Source organism: Sebastes fasciatus, chromosome 21, assembly GCF_043250625.1.
Source record: "Sebastes fasciatus isolate fSebFas1 chromosome 21, fSebFas1.pri, whole genome shotgun sequence".
NCBI classification, from domain to species: Eukaryota; Metazoa; Chordata; class Actinopteri; order Perciformes; family Sebastidae; genus Sebastes; species Sebastes fasciatus.
In genome coordinates, this window is record NC_133815.1 from 19401960 (window position 1) to 19419841 (window position 17882).

Below are 17882 nucleotides of genomic sequence, written 5' to 3' on the forward strand. Positions count from 1 at the left end.
CAGAGGTAGAGCGGGTCATCTACTAATCGAAAGAGCGGTAGTTTGATCCACGGTTCCTCCATTCTGCATGTCTAAGTATCTTTGGGCCATAGATACTGAACCCCAAACGCCATCGGTGTGTAAGAATGAGCATTAGATTAGATCCTGATGGCACCTTGTATTGCAGCCCCTGCCATCAGTGTATGGGTGAATGTAGTATAAAGTGCCTTGAGTGGTGGGAAGACTAGAAAAGCGCTATATAAATGCAAGTCCATTTACTTTAGCATTTTTAAAGTGTCTCATTCCGAACATCTTCTCTACATGAATACTGTCTCTGATGGTGAGTGCAGCATTGAGTCTCTCAAACAATGTGGATCATGTCACAGAGATTTAGCGGTGGTGGTGACGGACTTGTTAGGATTATCTGGATGAACAGTATGTGATTGTTTGGTTCTTGAAGCTACTTTGACTGCAAAAAGCACGTATTGACTTATGTATATAGAGACAGTTTACAAAGAATAACTGGCAGCAGTGCTTTTTGTTAGTCTAATCCACAGGGAGGGAATTCATTAACCCTCTGAGACCCGCAGGCTCTAGTAGGTTCAGTTTTAGGGCTAGAGTGAAGCTACAGATATCATATAAAACTAAGGAATCCATTGGTACCGACCATGTCATGCTACCATGTCGGGAAGGAGGCTGAATAACGCTCCAAATTTGGGCAAAGTTTTAGCAAGGAAAAACTGGCATGGCCATTTTCAAAGGGGTTCAAGTCTCCTCTTTACAGACACGCCCACTTTATGATAATCACATGCAGTTTTCGCCTATTCTAAAATGATGTATTTTAATATTTCTGCATACTGGGTCCCCTAAACAGTCTTGAATTACATAAATTGGGTATCACTGTAAAGCTGAGACTCTTGTGGATCCAATGAGCCCAACTGTATTCATGTGTGATGATGTTAGTCCCCATACTGTAGTAGCCGTTTCATTGTAGCGAGACCATTTTTTGAAACTTGACCTCACTGTATAACATGACCTGTCGTGACCTCTAGGATAATCACAGACTCATGAAACTTTACAGCCACAAACTAGAGACCTAGGGCATTCAGAGGATGGTGATGGATGGTTTTCCTAGCTAGATTGACAATAAGGGGGTTTCTGAGCAGTTTCCACAACAGAAATGCTCGCCATCCCATCGCTAAAAAATGCAATTCTTGCAGAAATCTCCAAATGTCAAAAGTTTTTGATAGCAAATCACAGAATGGCTTTTTCTACGGTGTTCCTCAAGGTCTTGGTGTCTTAATGTGGTATTTTGGAGGGATTCTTGATACATTTTCATCAATTCTCAAGTGGTACATTTTTTTTAAATTTAGCACCAAATGTTAACTCAGAAATGAGTAATATCTTTGAGCTACAACGGTCACCATCCTTGGTGGTGTGGAGGTCAACTCACTGTCATATTCAAACTGTTGATTAGACCATAATTGGGCTGGACATAGAAAGCTATCATGAAGGTTGAAACCTTTACAAAATGTCCCTCCATATCTTGTAGGTTGTAGGCCGTTCAGTCAGAAGGTGAGCCGAGAGCCGGAGGCAGAGAGAGAACGAATAAGTGAACTGTGTTTGTCAGCTTTTTAAACCCTGAAATTGATTCTTCTTCTGCACTCTTTATTCTAATGACAAGCTAATCCCCCCTCTCCCGTTTCCCTCCGTTATAAATAGAGCCTCTTATTTCCCCGCTCCGCCGTGCGCTGCTGCTGAAAATTAGCACTCATGATGAGTCTGCGCTCTCGGCAATCAATTTGCCACGCTAAGTCCCTCCAAAAAGGTTACCTGTGGCAACCGGGGCCCGGTCACGTAACTTTGAATTCGCCTCTCCTGCCAATTTTTATTCAGCTAGTTAAATAAACGGCTCCGTCTGGAGAGTCAGCTGAATGAAATGTCAAAATATTGATGCTGAAATAGTTACGTGATTCTCTGGGAGAGGAGGCTGGTTGGTGCAGGTGGTGCACGGGGATAAGGGGGGGTGTGTGCCAGCCCCAGGGCTACTTTAATGATATTAGTAGAGATCTGCTTATTTATGAGGCTGTAAGTTATTCATGCTCAGCCCTGGCTATCCATCACGGCGAGGCTGGCTTACTGTAGCCTGCTACAGTACAGTCCCAGAGCTAAGTAGCGCTGCTGCCACAGTATCTGATAATCACACACTTCTGTTCACTCACTACTTTAATATTAATTCGGATCATAATGCAGGATTAAAAGGCTGCTGATTAGCCTGCCAGATCTCCTTTGGACCGAGCTGCGATGTGAAAGGAGTGTTTCTTTATTCTTTATTCGTACTTGTCGTCAGTATCTGAGGTGTGGAGGGACGCTGCCTGCTATTTCTGGTGTACAGCAGTTCCCTCTGGTTTCATCTCCCACCTACCTCCTCCTCCTCCTCCTCCTCTTGCTCCTTCTTACTGGTTCAGTGTGCTTGAAACGATCTAGTTTGTAAAATGTGAAAGTGGTGCTAAAAGTGTTTATGGCCGTTCTAAATGTCCAAAGTTGAATGCGCTGCAAAAAGCCTGCTGTCAGAGCCTGAAGCCAGACTGCATCGCACTGCCTCCCCAATCTTTCTCTGAGAGCGACGTGGCTTTAGAGCAGTGATTCTCAAAGTGGGGTCCGTGGCACTCTGTCGGGGGGGTCCACCAAATAATTTGCTATAAATTACATAATTGTGAAGATAGGATACGTTTTTACGATATGATTTCAATGGTTCCGATATGATTCAAGGACGATATTTGGCTCATCTAGAGCGATACGATACGATTCAATGATTTGAAATCGATACAGTAACTTTATTTTGCCAAAAGACTGTGAAATAAATAGCTGATACTGGACAGTGCACGTCTGGATTCCTCAAAGTTTTTCTCTGTAAGGGAATCAGGGATAAATTAATTATGGATATAAACAAGTAAACAACGATTAATGGCAAATTACATACACCTTTTATTGGGAAATAATAAAAAGTGCAACTGCAGGACCTGCTGCTTCAGTTCTCAAGTTACAAGGCAGTGCAATATTTAAACCAACTTCTATTCAAGTTAAATGAACAGTGGTTTAACCTGCTGCTTCTGTCCTCATTTTCAGTATAAATGGTAGAGCAATAATACAGTGATCAACCGCTTATAGTGATCAAACAGCTTGGGACAGAATCATTCCTATACAAACACTGTTTAAATAATTCACTTGTAGTAATCATGTAGTCCACCTACAGTGTCCATTTTGGGGTCTTGTCATCCATGAAAACATCTGGAAAAACATGTTAAAACTATGTTAGACTAACGTTAGTTGAATTTCTGTTTTGTCTTTTTACTTTACTCCCGTGATAATTTGCCTCAAGCTGTGACGGTCCACGAGGCTATGATGATGCTGATGATGCTGCGTGTACAGTGATATCATGACGGGGGGGAAAGAAAAGTCATTTTCTCTGAATGAAAAAACGACAGCGCACAGGGAAAGCACCCGTGGGGTGAAGCCGCCCTCGTCAAGCGGAGACCAAAGCCATGAAGCCGTGCCGAGCTAAAGAAAGCTCCATCTGATTACAAAGCATCCGGAATATCAGGGCAAAACAATTAACATGACTCAAAGAAAAATGTGTTTCTGTTGATCACTATCAAACAGGTCTGAAGTATTTTTAGGTTGAAAAGTATTCTAATACAAACAGTTCCAATGGCATCGAAGAGTACAAATGGTCGTAAGAATATGTTTAATCAGTGTTACGATTATGACGGGGTCCTTTTTCTCCCGTGTAAGGGCCTCAAAAAGTTTGAGAAACCTCTGCTTTAGAGTGTCTTTGTGGTTTCGAAGTAACGAATCGTACAAATGGGGATAAAGACGCCAGTAAACTCCAACAGAACTGCTTGTTAGATGGTCCCCTGACATTCACTTTGAACAAATATCACATCTTGACCCTTCTATGACCGCCTGCTAGTTCTAACTTTCGGGGTGGAGTTTGCAGGGATGACCGTCGCTGATTGGTCACAGCGCCGCTGCTTCAACGGCTTGAACTCATGTGCTGCTTCATTCACAAACGAGGAAGTACTCTAGTATCGATTTGACCATTTTTAGGACGAGGGGGAGAACATGTTTCTTTGTCTGAGAACATTGAAAGTAAAGTCGTGCTCTGCTGTTGCACCTGACTCATTAAAAGAAAAAAAAGTCGGAGAGAAGAGAGAGAGAGAGAGATCGCAAAGGCGAGCGGTAACGTTAGAAGAGAGAGATGTAGCATGACGGTGCTGTGAATGAGAGAAAGAAAAGTTATTTTCTGATTGTTTCATTGCCGTTACGTTCTAAAGCACAAATATATAACCCTCAAACACTCAACAGATGATTGACTGGGGAGACAGACGCTCTTAGTTTCATTTTCCTCCTCTGCATTTCATTCATTACGTCCAACGTGCCTCAGTAGATAAATGCAGCAGTAAATATCGTTTATTTTTTTCCGATGGTGTTTTTTTAAGACAAAATGAACGGACGCACTGAACTGCAGGCTGCAGAGTGTGTCCATGTCATATTGCTTTTTCATACGTCAGCGGACTAATTTGCCTAATCTTCAGTGGAAACGCAGACAACAGTGGGAGGAAGTTCTTTAAAAGTAGATCCAGGAACTAAAAGTCCTGTGAAGTTTTGCTGGAAACCGAGCTTATCTCATACGAAGGCTCATTAGAAAATATCACCCACAGCTTGAGAACTACCTTTATAAAGGTGCACCATATGTGAATACAGGTATATTGAGACAGACAGTATGAGAAAAATAATGTGTTTTTTGAACATTAAAGCATGTAAACATGTTCTAGTAGAAACCCACAATACAAGTATGAACCTGAAAATGAGTGTGATATGTCCCCTTTAAGGGCCCACACTTCTCTCGAAGACATTCACAGTGTTGCAGAAAAATTGACTGCAATTCAATGTCATCAGGCAACGCGCTGTTTTGGCTGATCAAATACGTTTCATTTACTTTTTAATGCTGTGCTACTTTCGGTCTACGTGCCCAGTTAAGAGATCCAGCTTAACAAGACATACCGTACAGACCTGTGAAGAGACATTGCATGTTATTACCAGCAAGGCCTTGCAGTGACGAGGACTGCCGATGACAAATGACAAAAAAGTGGCATTGGACTTTTGACCTTTTAAACTCTCCCTGTGAAAAGTGTAAATGCTGCATGTTTCTCCGTCTCTTTTTTACTAATTAAACTTCTGAAATATAAAATCATATTAAAAGCGTATTCGATTCATGACAAATAACAAAACATGAATATCTGGGATTCCTGTTATGCAGAGGTCCCTTTGCAGAAATCTAAGAATGCACTTACAGCATGTTCTGCACATTAATTTGATTTGAATTAGATTATGTATTTCAGCTATTTATGCCTACATGTTGTTGTCACAGCTTCAACTGTGGGTCTGTTTACCCCTTCAGCACATTCTGAGAAGACAAACAACATTAACGAACCAGAAGGAAATCACAGTTTTAGGTCATGGAAGAAGTGGTTCTGTTTTTAAAAGGGATGAGAAAGTTGTTAGAGATGTTCCGATACCATTTTTTTTCCTCCGATACCTGAGTACTGATCCAATGCCGGCGCTAATGTCTTCGTCGCTTTTGGGCTTCTCTTTGTGGAATTTATCTCGTCGTTGGAATGAACGTTTGCTGCTGCAGTTCGTCCTCCCCAACCCCCTCCCCCCCTTTCCTTCATGAAGTCGTCGTGCTCTTTCACGTGATGCGACTTGAAATTAACATTGCTTTTATAACATTGCTGGTGGTGAAATTGGCAACTCCCCTAAAAACGGAAGCCTTACATGCTGTACATATCGCCGTTTTACTTGTTGGATTTTCAACTGTGAAATATCTCCAAATGGCGAACAGTTTCCTCGCTCTGACCACCGGTACCAAAGAACGCATATCGCTAAGAAGTGAAAGTCAATTGTTCGTTCCATTGCAACATCAGCGAACAGCAGCAGAGCTACGCTTACGCCATTTTGGACTGAAAATGAATCGAACGCAAGTAAAACGTCCGCCTACAAAGTGCCGTACAAAAGTAACGCAAAATGATTTCTATTATATTGAAATAGCCTGTGTTGAACTAAAATATTACAAATATATAATAACCGTTTTCAGTCCAAAATGGTGGTTTTATTGTAAAAAAAACAGGTCTTTTTGCTTCTATACTCTTTGCCGCTACCGTCTCCACTAGCACCACCCTGTTGTTGTTTGCTATTTTCATGTGACAAACTACCTGCAATCAGTTCTTCTTCGCTGCTCTTAAACAGTAGTTGCCAGCGGCAGCCGTGATACATCCAGGGTGTCAACACAGTGAATGTTACTGTTTTGGAGCGGTGAAGAAAAATAATTGATGTCCGGTTAAACAAGTTGATTTTTTTTCTGGGTTAATGAATTATGGTATCGGATCGGTGCATAGACTGGCGTACTTGCCAATACCCGATACCGAATTTTGGGCATTATCGGACACATTTCCGATACAGGTATTGGTATCGGAACAACTCTAAAAGTTGTGGAGTGTGTAATATTCAGGATATAAATATAAATTTTTTAGATCCCACTCAATGAACAAATCTCATTTGCAGATAATTATTTGCTCATCTGGCTTCAGTCATTACATTTGACAGCACAAGAGTGAATCTGTCGTTCCTCTTGTGATGACCGTGGAGCCCTGGTGATAATGACTTCATATTGCACCGTGACATACATCCGTGGAATCGGAGCGGACACACACAGACACATACACACACCACCTTGTTGTGTGTGTTGGTGGCTGGGCAGGTCTGCGGTGTGTCTGGCAGGCTGCTGGGTCTCTGGGTTGCTCTGATAGCGCTTGTTCCTTTGAGGGCCTCCGACATGCTGCGGATAACGACACCAGCCTCGTCCAGGGTCTGATCTCAGGCCAGCGACCAAACCATCCAACGCTCTCAGCTGCCAGGACCTGGGCAGAATAAAGATACACCCGTGGCCGATTGGTTGAGCACATCATCAGACGTGTGTTACACAGGTTTGATAGCTGATAGCGCCGGTCCTCCCCGCTCGGCTGGCACACATCGATGCACCCTCGGAGAAGGAGCCCACCCCTCTTGTCTCCCTCGTCTCCCCTTGATCTGCCTCGACTGGCTCCTCTCCCCCCCACCCACAGCTCCCCTCTGTTCTTTCTGTGCCTTTCTTCTTCGCCTTCTCCCCTCCCAGTTCCTCGTCAGATCCACAGGGCCAGATTTTTATCGCTTTTCTGCGAGTCCTGCGAGGGGAACCTTGAGGGTCTCAGTGGGATCAATTTAAAAGGGAAGCGCTTGTCTCTCCTCCTCTCCTTGGCCCTCTCGGCTGATTGGGTCCGCTCGCCAGGAACTCGCAGGCTTTTGATCTCAACTGCACACCCCCATTCACCCACCCACCCACCCCTGCTCGAAGTTTTTGTCGGAGCTAAAAAAAAAAAAAATCCTGTTCCACTTTCTGAGAAATGTGGGCCCCCGTCCCCTTTTCTCTGCACCTGTGAGAGACCGGGTAAAAGTTTTGTAAACCCACTGGGTGGTACTAACAATCCATGGCGTGATTGACTTCTCTTTGAAGATGTGAGAGAGCGATCCGGTCTCTTCAGGTGGAGGTACGCGCAAAGAGGACTCGCGGTCCTCGGGCAGCTTCGCTTGAACAACTGGTGAGAAGTCGCTGGGAGCTGCGATGCATAATTCACACAGCGAAGGGGAAAAGGGCTCCCTCTGTTTCCAAAGAGGAGAAAGGTACGAGGTGGTGCCTGGAAGCGTTCCCATGCTGAGCCGTGTTGAAGTCGCTCCCTTCCTTTGTACGACATGAAGGAACAGTGACCCTGCAGCCAGAGGGACTACATTAGACTACAATAACCAGCCAGGGAGTGCTGGGTCCAGGCTTTTATGTTTCTGCTGGAGCACCGTTAAAGGACCATCCAGGTTTATTACATTACGTTTTATTATAGGCTTATTCTAGTATATTTGGCCATCATTACAATCGGTTACGATGACATGTAACATCTGACAGGACCAGAAACATAAGCAAGGCAAGACTGCAGGTGACTTACGACCAAATATGACTCAACCGCCATGTTTTCAGCTATGTTTATCTCACTCCCTGGTTTCCTCAGTACAGACAGATGACCTTAAAGGGATAGTTTGGGTGTTTTGTAATGGGGTTGTATGAGGTACTTCTCCATAGTCAGTGTAATACCTACAGTAGATGGAGTTTGGAGAAGCAGACATGAGTACCAGCACGGGAGCAAAGCAATGTACTGCTGTGGACAGGGGCGGCAGCAAAACGGATTTTAGACACTTAAAAACATCAATAACAGTTTAAGTGTACGCTATATTTTTTACAACCGGTCCCCTTTCAGCATCATGTTCGAGGGCAGCATCCCTACACCGACGAGCCATGTTTCCACCAAGCAGTCCAGTTCAGTTCAGTTCACATTAGAACGGTTATTTTTGTGTTTTCTATTGGCAAAAGTTGTACCTGGTAATTTTTAACCTCCGTTAGGGGTGTAAGAAAATCACGATATTATGTTTTTTGATAACAATTCTCAAAAACACTATCGATTTTTAATTAATAGTTTACATGCAAAGATTAACTCAGTCAGTACTTAATTTAATTTGCAAAGAGATGTGTCCTCTCAAAGTAGTGCTATGACGTTGTATGTTACAGGGACTGTGATAAATGCAAATGCAGATCCTAATGTTCTGATAGCATAAAAAAACAATTTTTTTTTACTCAGATTTTATGCATGCGGTGGTTTGTTCTTTATACTATGATTCGGATGTTTTCCTAAAATTAGATAAAAAAATCGCAATATATTGCCTTGCTTACTGTATCGCAATATATTGAATCGTAACCCCTGTATCATGATGCGTATCGTATTGCCAGATTCGTGCCAATACACACCTCTAACCTCGGTTGAAGTTGATATTTGAAGGTGATGTTAAAACACTGCAAACCACTGATTGGTCAGAGAGAATCGTCAATAAAGCGACGCGGGAAATCCTGCATAAAAACCTGCCATTTATAGCGGGGCGGCTGTAGCCCAGTGGGTTGAGCGGGTCATCCTTTAACCAGAAGGTCAGCGGTTGGATCCCCCGGTTCCTACCTTCTACATGTCGTAGTGTACTTGAGCGAGACACTGAACCCCCCAAGTTAACTCCCAAGAGGTTAAATTTCAGGTATGTACCTGTATGTATATGATGAACGTAATAAAGTTTACATTTTTTAAATACCCATACTACTAATAGCGACAGAGAAAGGTACCAAAAAGTGAGTTGAGTCGAGCAGAGCCGTACCATGCAGTGGAAATGAGGCCCAAGTATGGAATGGTACCCAGCCCTTATCCTCAGTAGAAAGATGAGATTCATGAACATGAGACCCAAGTTGTAATAAAAGGGGAATATTTGGACAGGAGCCGGACCCCCCCCCCCCTCCCCTCCTCCTCTTCCTCGTCTGTCTCCAGCCAGGTCACTGGAGGTCAAACAGGAGTTTTTCTTGTCCCTACCTCACTGACCTCTCGGCTCCTGGGAAAACTCCAGTCACGACTCCGGATTAAAATTCTTGGTCAGTTTAGCCAAACCTGGCCACAGGTTCTCTGTTTTTTCAGGCCGTGTCAAAAGAAAATCACCTTACTTCTTCGCCAGTTGGATGGAATAACAAACTTTCCTCCCGACGCTCGGAGTGGACCTGAAAGTTTGAGGTGGTTCGGTTACGAGCGTCTCGTCGCCGTAAAGCAAAAGCACCCCTCATTTTCAGGGCTCTTGGGTCCCTCGGCGATGACATCACCGGTGTAGTCGTGCACTAATTGAGGTTTAATGCTAGAGTAGAGAGAGCAGGGCTGTAATTTTCCCGCCCCGGCCTGGAATAGAGACGACAGCTTTTCATGTGGTCCGGGCTAATTTAGGTTCGCAGTGCTGCAGCTGTGGGACACCTCACACTTTTGTCCTTCTCATTCTGCCGAAAAAAATATGGAAAAAGCAGCTTGTTTGTAAAGTAATGTAAAGGACATGCCCAGACTTAGACATACAGTAGAAGTGATAGAATGAAGTCAGTAAACTGTTGCTAAGACATTTTTGTCCAACAAAACACTGACATGGAAATTGGACTTTTAAAAATAATCTTTTTTCCAGTGCCTGTTGCAAAAACCGCCGACGTTCATAAGTCCATCCTACCACTTCTTCCTAAAAACTCATTCTGGACGTGTGCTTTACATATATTCCTACTGTACGTGGGTGGAGGAGGAGGATGGAGCATGAGGAAGCAGCAGCTGTAATATGCAGAATGGCATTCTGTATGTCCACAGAGTCTGGGCGTAATGACATTCATCCTCCCATCTAGGCAAACAAACAAACACGCATGCACACCGACACAAACACAGAGCTCTACCTGCTCTTTATCCCATCCGCCATATCGGGGCCTGTGTAAACATCAGGGCCGTTTGAAGTGGAACGCTTTAATCACAAGTGTAATCATTGACATTGCGAGGTGGTTACTGGACTGAGAGGGAGGGGGGTAGGGGGGGGCCGGGGATACCGTCGAGGCAGCAGAGACACCTGATAGCGGCAGGAGACCAGACTAGAGACTGTATGACAGTTACATTCTGTCTCTGGGGACAGGCTAGAGACACATGAATGTTATCTCTTTCACTTCTAAAAGCAATATTACAGCTTCATGTAACTGCTAATACTGAAACTATTATTGTTGCCGTGATGACTAAAGAGAGCTGTGAAATCCTGTCGTTATTTAAAAATTCCCCTTGTGATGAGCCTGTAAATATAAACATGTGAGTCAGCAGTGGTGGAAAGTAACAAGTACATGTACTCAAGTACTGTACTTAAGTACAATTTTGAGGTCCTTGTACTTTACTTGAGTATTTACATTTTATACTTCTACTCAGGGTCTGAAATTAGCACCCGCGACATGCAGTTAAATTGTTGGCAGTGGCAACTAATAAATTAGGATGTATTATTATGGATTATTAAGATACTCAGCAGTATATAAAGTAATTGTAAAGTAAATGAGCTCCATCTCTAACAGCTGCAACAGTATAGTGATGAACACATTAATGCATCAATAATTATAATCCAATAATATAATATACAGTAAATGATTCTGAAATGGGCCATTCTGCATAATGAGTACTTTTACTTTTGGTACTTTAACTATATATTTGATGTACTTTTACTTAAAGGGCCAGTGTGGAAGAAATAGAATATAATATTAATTATGTTTTCATTAGTTTATAACCATCTGAAACTAAGAATAGTTTTTGTTAACTTAGAATGAGCCCTTCATATCTACATAGGGAGCGGGTCCTCTTCATGGAGTCCGCCATGTTGCACCGCCATATTTCTACAGTAGCCCAGAACGGACAAACCAAACACTGGCTCTAGAGGCTCTAGAAGGCCAACGTAGTTCTCCAACACGCTTGTGAAACTGCGCTAACGTGAGCCGCAGAGTGCTAAACCGTGGTACCGCCAGCCGCCGTCTGACTTCCGTTGCTCCTAAAGTAGTGTTACTATGGTAAGGACAGCCTATGAGCGAGGCCAACGGCATTACCGCAGTTTTGCCCTCGGCGGCTCATGTTACCGCAGTCTTGGAAAGTGAGCGGAGGGGTATTCAGTTGGTTGCAATCTGCAACCACACCACTAGATGCCGCCAAATCCTACACACTGTCCCTTTAAGAGAGATGTAAAATCCTGTCTTAAAGTATTACAACAGGTGCACTCTTTTAAAAGTTCTTTCAAAATCTGCAGCCTGTAAATATAAACAACATAGTTTGTTAGTTTTCAAGCCGGTTCCACGAGACGCTTCCCATCGACACACTAATGTGTCGTGACATATACTAACATGCAACATCAAATGAAATCATGAAAATAACCCAAGTGTTGGGTGGCAGAGGTATTTTGTGTTTCATCATTTAAAACCAGAATTGTCCAAATGTGCAAACTGTTGGAGCTACTCCCAACATCATTCAGCGAGAGAGGTGATGAAACGGCGCTCTAACAGAAGCTGTTTTGGCAGCCAGCAGGACGCAGCGATCAGCCCTCATATGGAGGAGTTGTGAGCATGCAGATGTCATTGTACGTCGTGTATCGGTGCCTCTGTAATGTACAGTGGCCTCGGGGTGTGATTTAGAAATGAAAGAGCGTTTTGTGATTAACTCTCAGCACATGTGCACACACACACACACACACACACACACACACTGATCCCATTGTACCAGTCGGGTCTAGCTGGCCTCTGCTTGGGCCAAAGCCTGTTAAGTCCAATTGAGAGCGTAGAGGCTGGTAATGAGCACTGTCAGAGTTGACATAACAACCTCCCGCTCTGGGGCTGAACAGTGGAGTCAGAGGCCGACAGAGAGCAGGTTCTGTCTGGGTTGATCTGCAGATTAAACCATTGAAATTCACACATTCGACCGTGTCATTTGCTTTGTTTTTGAAAAGTGTCCAGTTTGCCCTGGACGTTGAGATTTTAAATGCCCTTTTTCTACATACTGCCTTCACTGTGATCACATGAGAGGTTGGAGGTTAATCATGTTAACTCAGACTTACTGTGACTATGTTTACATGCACACTAATATTCCACTATATGACAATATTCTGAACATAATACGGGGTCATGTAAACAGACTATTGTGTTTGGATATTCTGAATGGAGCATTTTCGCCATTAATATATGTGAAATGTTCCGACATTATTCTGGTTTTAGGAGCATTCTTTGGACACGTATATTTAGAAAATGCGTCTCAATTGGGGTTTTTACGACCTCTTGCCAGTTTGCAGAGACGCATGCCCAAAAGAAAAGCCCACGTTTCTGGTCTGAAGGAAAAACTACTTTTAAACATTATGAAAGACTTGGATATCAACAGGTTTTGGGATATTCGTAAATATCTTAACGCCTACCTTTTCAAGAAGGCAGTTGAAGGAATGAAAGAGGGAGGCTGTGTTCGCCGCCGGTTAATCGGAATATGCACGGCTGCATGTAAACGGGAATATTAGTGGAATATTAATTTTTATCAGCCATGTAAACAGCTTAGTAGGAATATTGTCTTTTTTAGGAATAAAGGGAAAAAAATAATATATTTTGTGCATGTACACGTTGTCAATGACTGCAATGCTTTTAAATTCCCATCATACTTGCAATGACTTACACTGTACTCTTGAAGCCTAGTACTTAAAGTGTCAATCCTTAAGATTTCAGTCCTGGTTGATTTGGTGACGCCCTGTTTACTGGTTGTAACAGCAAATACTGGCGGCAGAAAAAACAAACTATTGTCGTTTTAACAAAGAAGTCGGGCAATAATTTGCCTTTTTCCATCATTCTGTGAGCAACTGTGATAGCGTGAATTCTCGAACAGCGAGGTAGTTGGTTATCTCGCTCATCTAACGGCTCACTGTGGCTGCTCCTGATTGTTCCATTACTCCCTGACAGATTTCTAATCAATCCGCTGTCAAAAAATTACCGTTGTCTTGTTTTGTACAAGCATTTTTTATGAACGATAGCGGTCGGTGTCAAGCTCACTGACAAACCCCGTTGCATTTCCTGTGACTTGTTCATAATAAAAGTCAATCCGTGTTTCATCAGTTAAAGGCTTTTAATGTGAAGCTGCAGCAGTAGGAAATGTTTGGTTAGCATTAGCAGCAACTTAATACATTTTTATTTGTATGTTGCCACAGACAATATTGCAATACATTCATCAGTGGGCCGTGTTACCTCATTCGGCGATAGATAGCGACTTGAAATAAAAAATCTTGAGATTGCCACTTTAAAGGTGCAATGTGTAAGATTTTTGGGGGTTTCTAGCGGTTGCAGATTGCAACCAACTGAAATGTAGATATAAACGGCTCATTCTAAGGTAACGAAAACACAGCGATTCTTATTTTTATTAGATTATATTTTTGCCAACAGATCCCCCTGAATGCTGCACGTTGTTCCTTTAAGCATCACTGGAGTTTTCAGCTGTTATTATGAATTAAGTTTTATTTGAATGCAGTTTGCATGGGTTGAAAATAAAGCAGTTGCCCTCAATGTGATCTTCAATATTTAAATAGAAGTTATGTACTGTGTATATGCATAGGTTAATAATAATTTTAATTATTGTACACCCTAATTCGCCTTGAATAAATGTTTTATTTGTCGTGCCATGAATAATAGATATACATAGATGAATACAGTTACATTCGGGAGGGGGGCATGGAGCACCGAGCGACGTCACTGACATCATACAAACGTTAGGTGCTCTGTTCATTTGTCCTCAAGGTTAATATCCAGAACAGTTGTTTTCTTCGCGATAAGCATTTTCCTACGCGTCCCCCCCATCCCGCCTCATTAGAATCAGCTTGTTTAGAGAGGATGACTTGCTGCGTTGTCTGATTTGAGTTCAGGCAGCGCACACAAAAAAAAAAAAACGAGCACATTCCAGCATGCCGTGTCCCGGACTCCTGTTTCTCAATAATTTATCCAGACAACTAGAATGATTATTCTATGAATATGCACTAAAAATTCCTCTCTTGTGCTCTTTCTCTCCAAGTTTGTGCAATGTCGGTGTGTGCTCGAGTGTGTGCGGACGTGTAGCTGTGTGTATGCAGCTCTTTTCTGCCTGAAACAAAGGAGGTGTCAGGGCGAATTAGGCCCCCTACGACTGAACGCCCAGAGAGCTTAGAGATGCACCACAGGTTCTGCTGAGTCGCACATGAGCCGCGGTGTCTGCCTCTTCCCCTCTGCCCCCCCCCACTCGCCCCCTCTCCACTCCTGAGTTGCTCTAACAAGGTTGTTGGAAGAGGATAAGGCGTGTTAAATGAATAATTTACACAGAAGAGCGCTCCTTATTTATTTAATACGGCTGGATCTGACTGAGTGGGCAGCCTGCGTCCCCAACTGCCAAGACACTGGCTAAACGAGCGCTCGCTCGGCTTAATGGAGGGCCAAAGCGACAAGCATTTAGAAACAGCAAGAGGGTGCAGGAGAGACTTTGTAGATTGTGTGTGTGTGTAATTGTGAAACAGGCCGTGCTCGTGTGCGAATCTTGTCGCCGCTGTATGTACTCTGTCGTCGCACACCGTGTTACGCTCTATACCTTGATGCAGACAGATCACACGAGGGACCCTTCACCTGTTTCAAAATGCTGCGAGGAATTTATGGAATACTGCTCCGCCTTCTGACGAACTCATGGAAAACAAATACTACACCATGCATTTGGTGCTAGTTTATGGAGCCCCTATATTGGTCAATATTGGATAGAAATTATTTCAATTATTAATGTTAATCACATCAATCATATCACTCCAATGTTTATTCAGGTATATTCAGACAGACAGGATGAGAATAATAATGTGTTTTTTGAACACTAAAGTAGAAAACCCCAAATACAAGTGTGAACCTGAAAATGAGCATATGTCCCCTTTAATACATTGAAAAAACACTACATTATTATGAAATAATGGGGCTAGTCATAGTAAAGTCGACACACTGACAGCTGTGTGATGATTTGAGCATATTTTTTATGCTAAATGCAGTACCTGTGAGGGTTTCTGGACAATACTTGTCATTGTTTTGTCTTGTTAATTGATTTCCAATAATAAATATATACATACATTTGCATAAAGCAGCATATTTGCCCGCTCTCATGTTGATAAGAGTATTAAATACTTGACAAATCTCCCTTTTAAGGTACATTTTGAACAGATAAAAAAATCTGCGATTCATTTGTGATTAATCACGATTAAATATTTTAATCAATTGACAGCCTTAAAAAAAATAGTTAATTTGAAATGGACATTTTTATAATGAAATAAAAACAATATTATATAACAATTCATAAAGATGGCTTTGTGACAATATTTTATTATTTATTTCATAATGTCTTGTTTATTTATTTAACACTTTGGACCTCCATACTAATTGCATTTCAAATGTTTGCCTTGTGATTGTTGTGTTTTGTACATGTGATTTTAAGGGTTCATGTTTGATGTGTTTTCCAGGGGGAGTGTGGAGAGGGGGGGACAGGACCACCACCCGGGCACCACCCAGACAGAGGAGGAGGAGGAGCGAGGGAGCAGCTGAGAAGGAAGGATCATCCAATCGGTAAACACTTTTTTGGTTCGACTTAAGGCACAGTTATGTACAGGTTATGGTGGCGGCGTTTTCTGCCGTTGTGTTCGCACAGTCTACAGGATGCGAGACGGTGGGAGTCGTGATGGGAGCCTGTTTGTTTGTTTCTGAAACAAACGCGAGCTGACGTTCAATAATTAAGTGTTCCAGCAGCAGAGGGAGGAAATAAGACGCTCCGACCAATCGGGTTATGATAAAAAAAAATCCTTAAAATCTTCTCTGTGACATCTGGGTTTGTTCTCCCCCCCCCCCCCCCTCCCTTCCTCCCCTCCTCTTCTTCTTCATCCTCCTGTGGACAGAGGCAGCCCCACTCAGCAGGAGAGATACATCGCCACAGTGTGTGTGTGTGTGTGTGTGTGTGTGTGTCCCAGGAGAATGAAATCCCACGGCTCACACTGACCTCATTATAAAAATAGCTCATCTATCCAGCCATCACATTTCCCTCCATTTTCCCCCCCCTCTCCTCCGCAATCTCTCAGATACATATCGTGATCCTCTCTACCTTCCACTCTCCGTCTCTCCGCCGGTGTTTGTGCTGGACTTAACGTGAGATTAAAAGCTTATGCAAGTCCTTGTAACGGCAAGGTCCACCCCCCCACCCTTCCCCGCACCTGTCATCACCAATCTGGCCGTAATCTGGGATCATAAGATGTCTTTTAATCAGGAAACATCCCCGAGTGACATTAAAGACGGTGTTTACATGATCTGTTGCCGTCTTGCTGAGGTAGTCTCCTGTCTTGTACCTGGTCCGCCGTCTCTCTTCACCTCCTCTATCAAGAGGAGTGAGATCTCCCCCCCATTAGAGCGAACAGCGCTCGCGTCTGGTTAATTTAACAGCAGCATCAGTGATCATTACGGTCCAAGGCCGGCTTTGATCCTGCCAGACAGCGTCTGCTACGGTTTTAATAACCCAACAAAGACACCTTAGCAGATGCTCAATTTACCGACTCTATAGACAAAGACGGAGACGAGGCCCCGACGTGAGGGATTCACCAAATCTTCAGGAATGACAATTGCTTTGAAATATTTTAAACTCTCTTCGGAAGACTTTGTTTAGGCAGAAAAAAAGGGTGATTGAGCTTTCGTGCAGTTTTTCAAGCGAAGCCCTGTTTTACATTCAAAGTTAAACACACAGTCACCCACGGGAGCTGTTTATACAAGCGCAGCACTGTTGGCCACCGAGCCGCTGCACCGGAGCAGCTGAAGATCTGCAGAAATAATAATTAGAATACAAATGATTATTAATAACAATAAGCGTTCCACAGGGTTTAAAGTGTGCAACCAGGTGGGGGAGTGTGTGGAATGTAATGCTGGCTTATAATTCAGGGGGGGGGCGTGTAATACCGAGCAATGTGGATATCCTGTCTGTTAGTATTATTGACTTCTGCACAGTGTGTTGGCATCTGAAAAGACTTTCAATTCATGGGTTTATACTGGATCACCTGTACCTGAAGCAACACACCTCCCGCCCTATTTGAGACAAGTCCAAGTCAAGTCTTGGCAAAGGAAGTGTCAAGTCTTTGAGGGCAACTTGAAGTCAAGTCAGAAGAAGCAAAGTGCAAGTCAGCCGCAGGTCTTTCAGGTTCATGAATGCACGATTACTTTACTCCCCTATGCAACAGCCTAACAACGTCCGGCAAAGGGACTGCCGATGAAAACTAGCCTCATTGTTTTGTGTTGTTAATCGATTTCCAATAATAAAAATATACATACATTTGCATAAAGCAGCATATTTGCACAC

The 17882-nt window shown here is 43.1% G+C and overlaps 1 protein-coding gene across 2 annotated transcripts in view; it reads left to right on the forward strand.

The window, feature by feature from the left end:
• znf438 (zinc finger protein 438) overlaps positions 1–17882 on the forward strand; it is a 56070-nt gene that overhangs the window by 22195 nt on the left and 15993 nt on the right. For both annotated transcript variants that reach the window (XM_074621552.1, XM_074621553.1), the window contains exon 2: positions 16012–16114. The gene's annotated coding sequence lies outside the window, so the exon portion shown is untranslated. The remainder of the gene's footprint in view (positions 1–16011; positions 16115–17882) is intronic.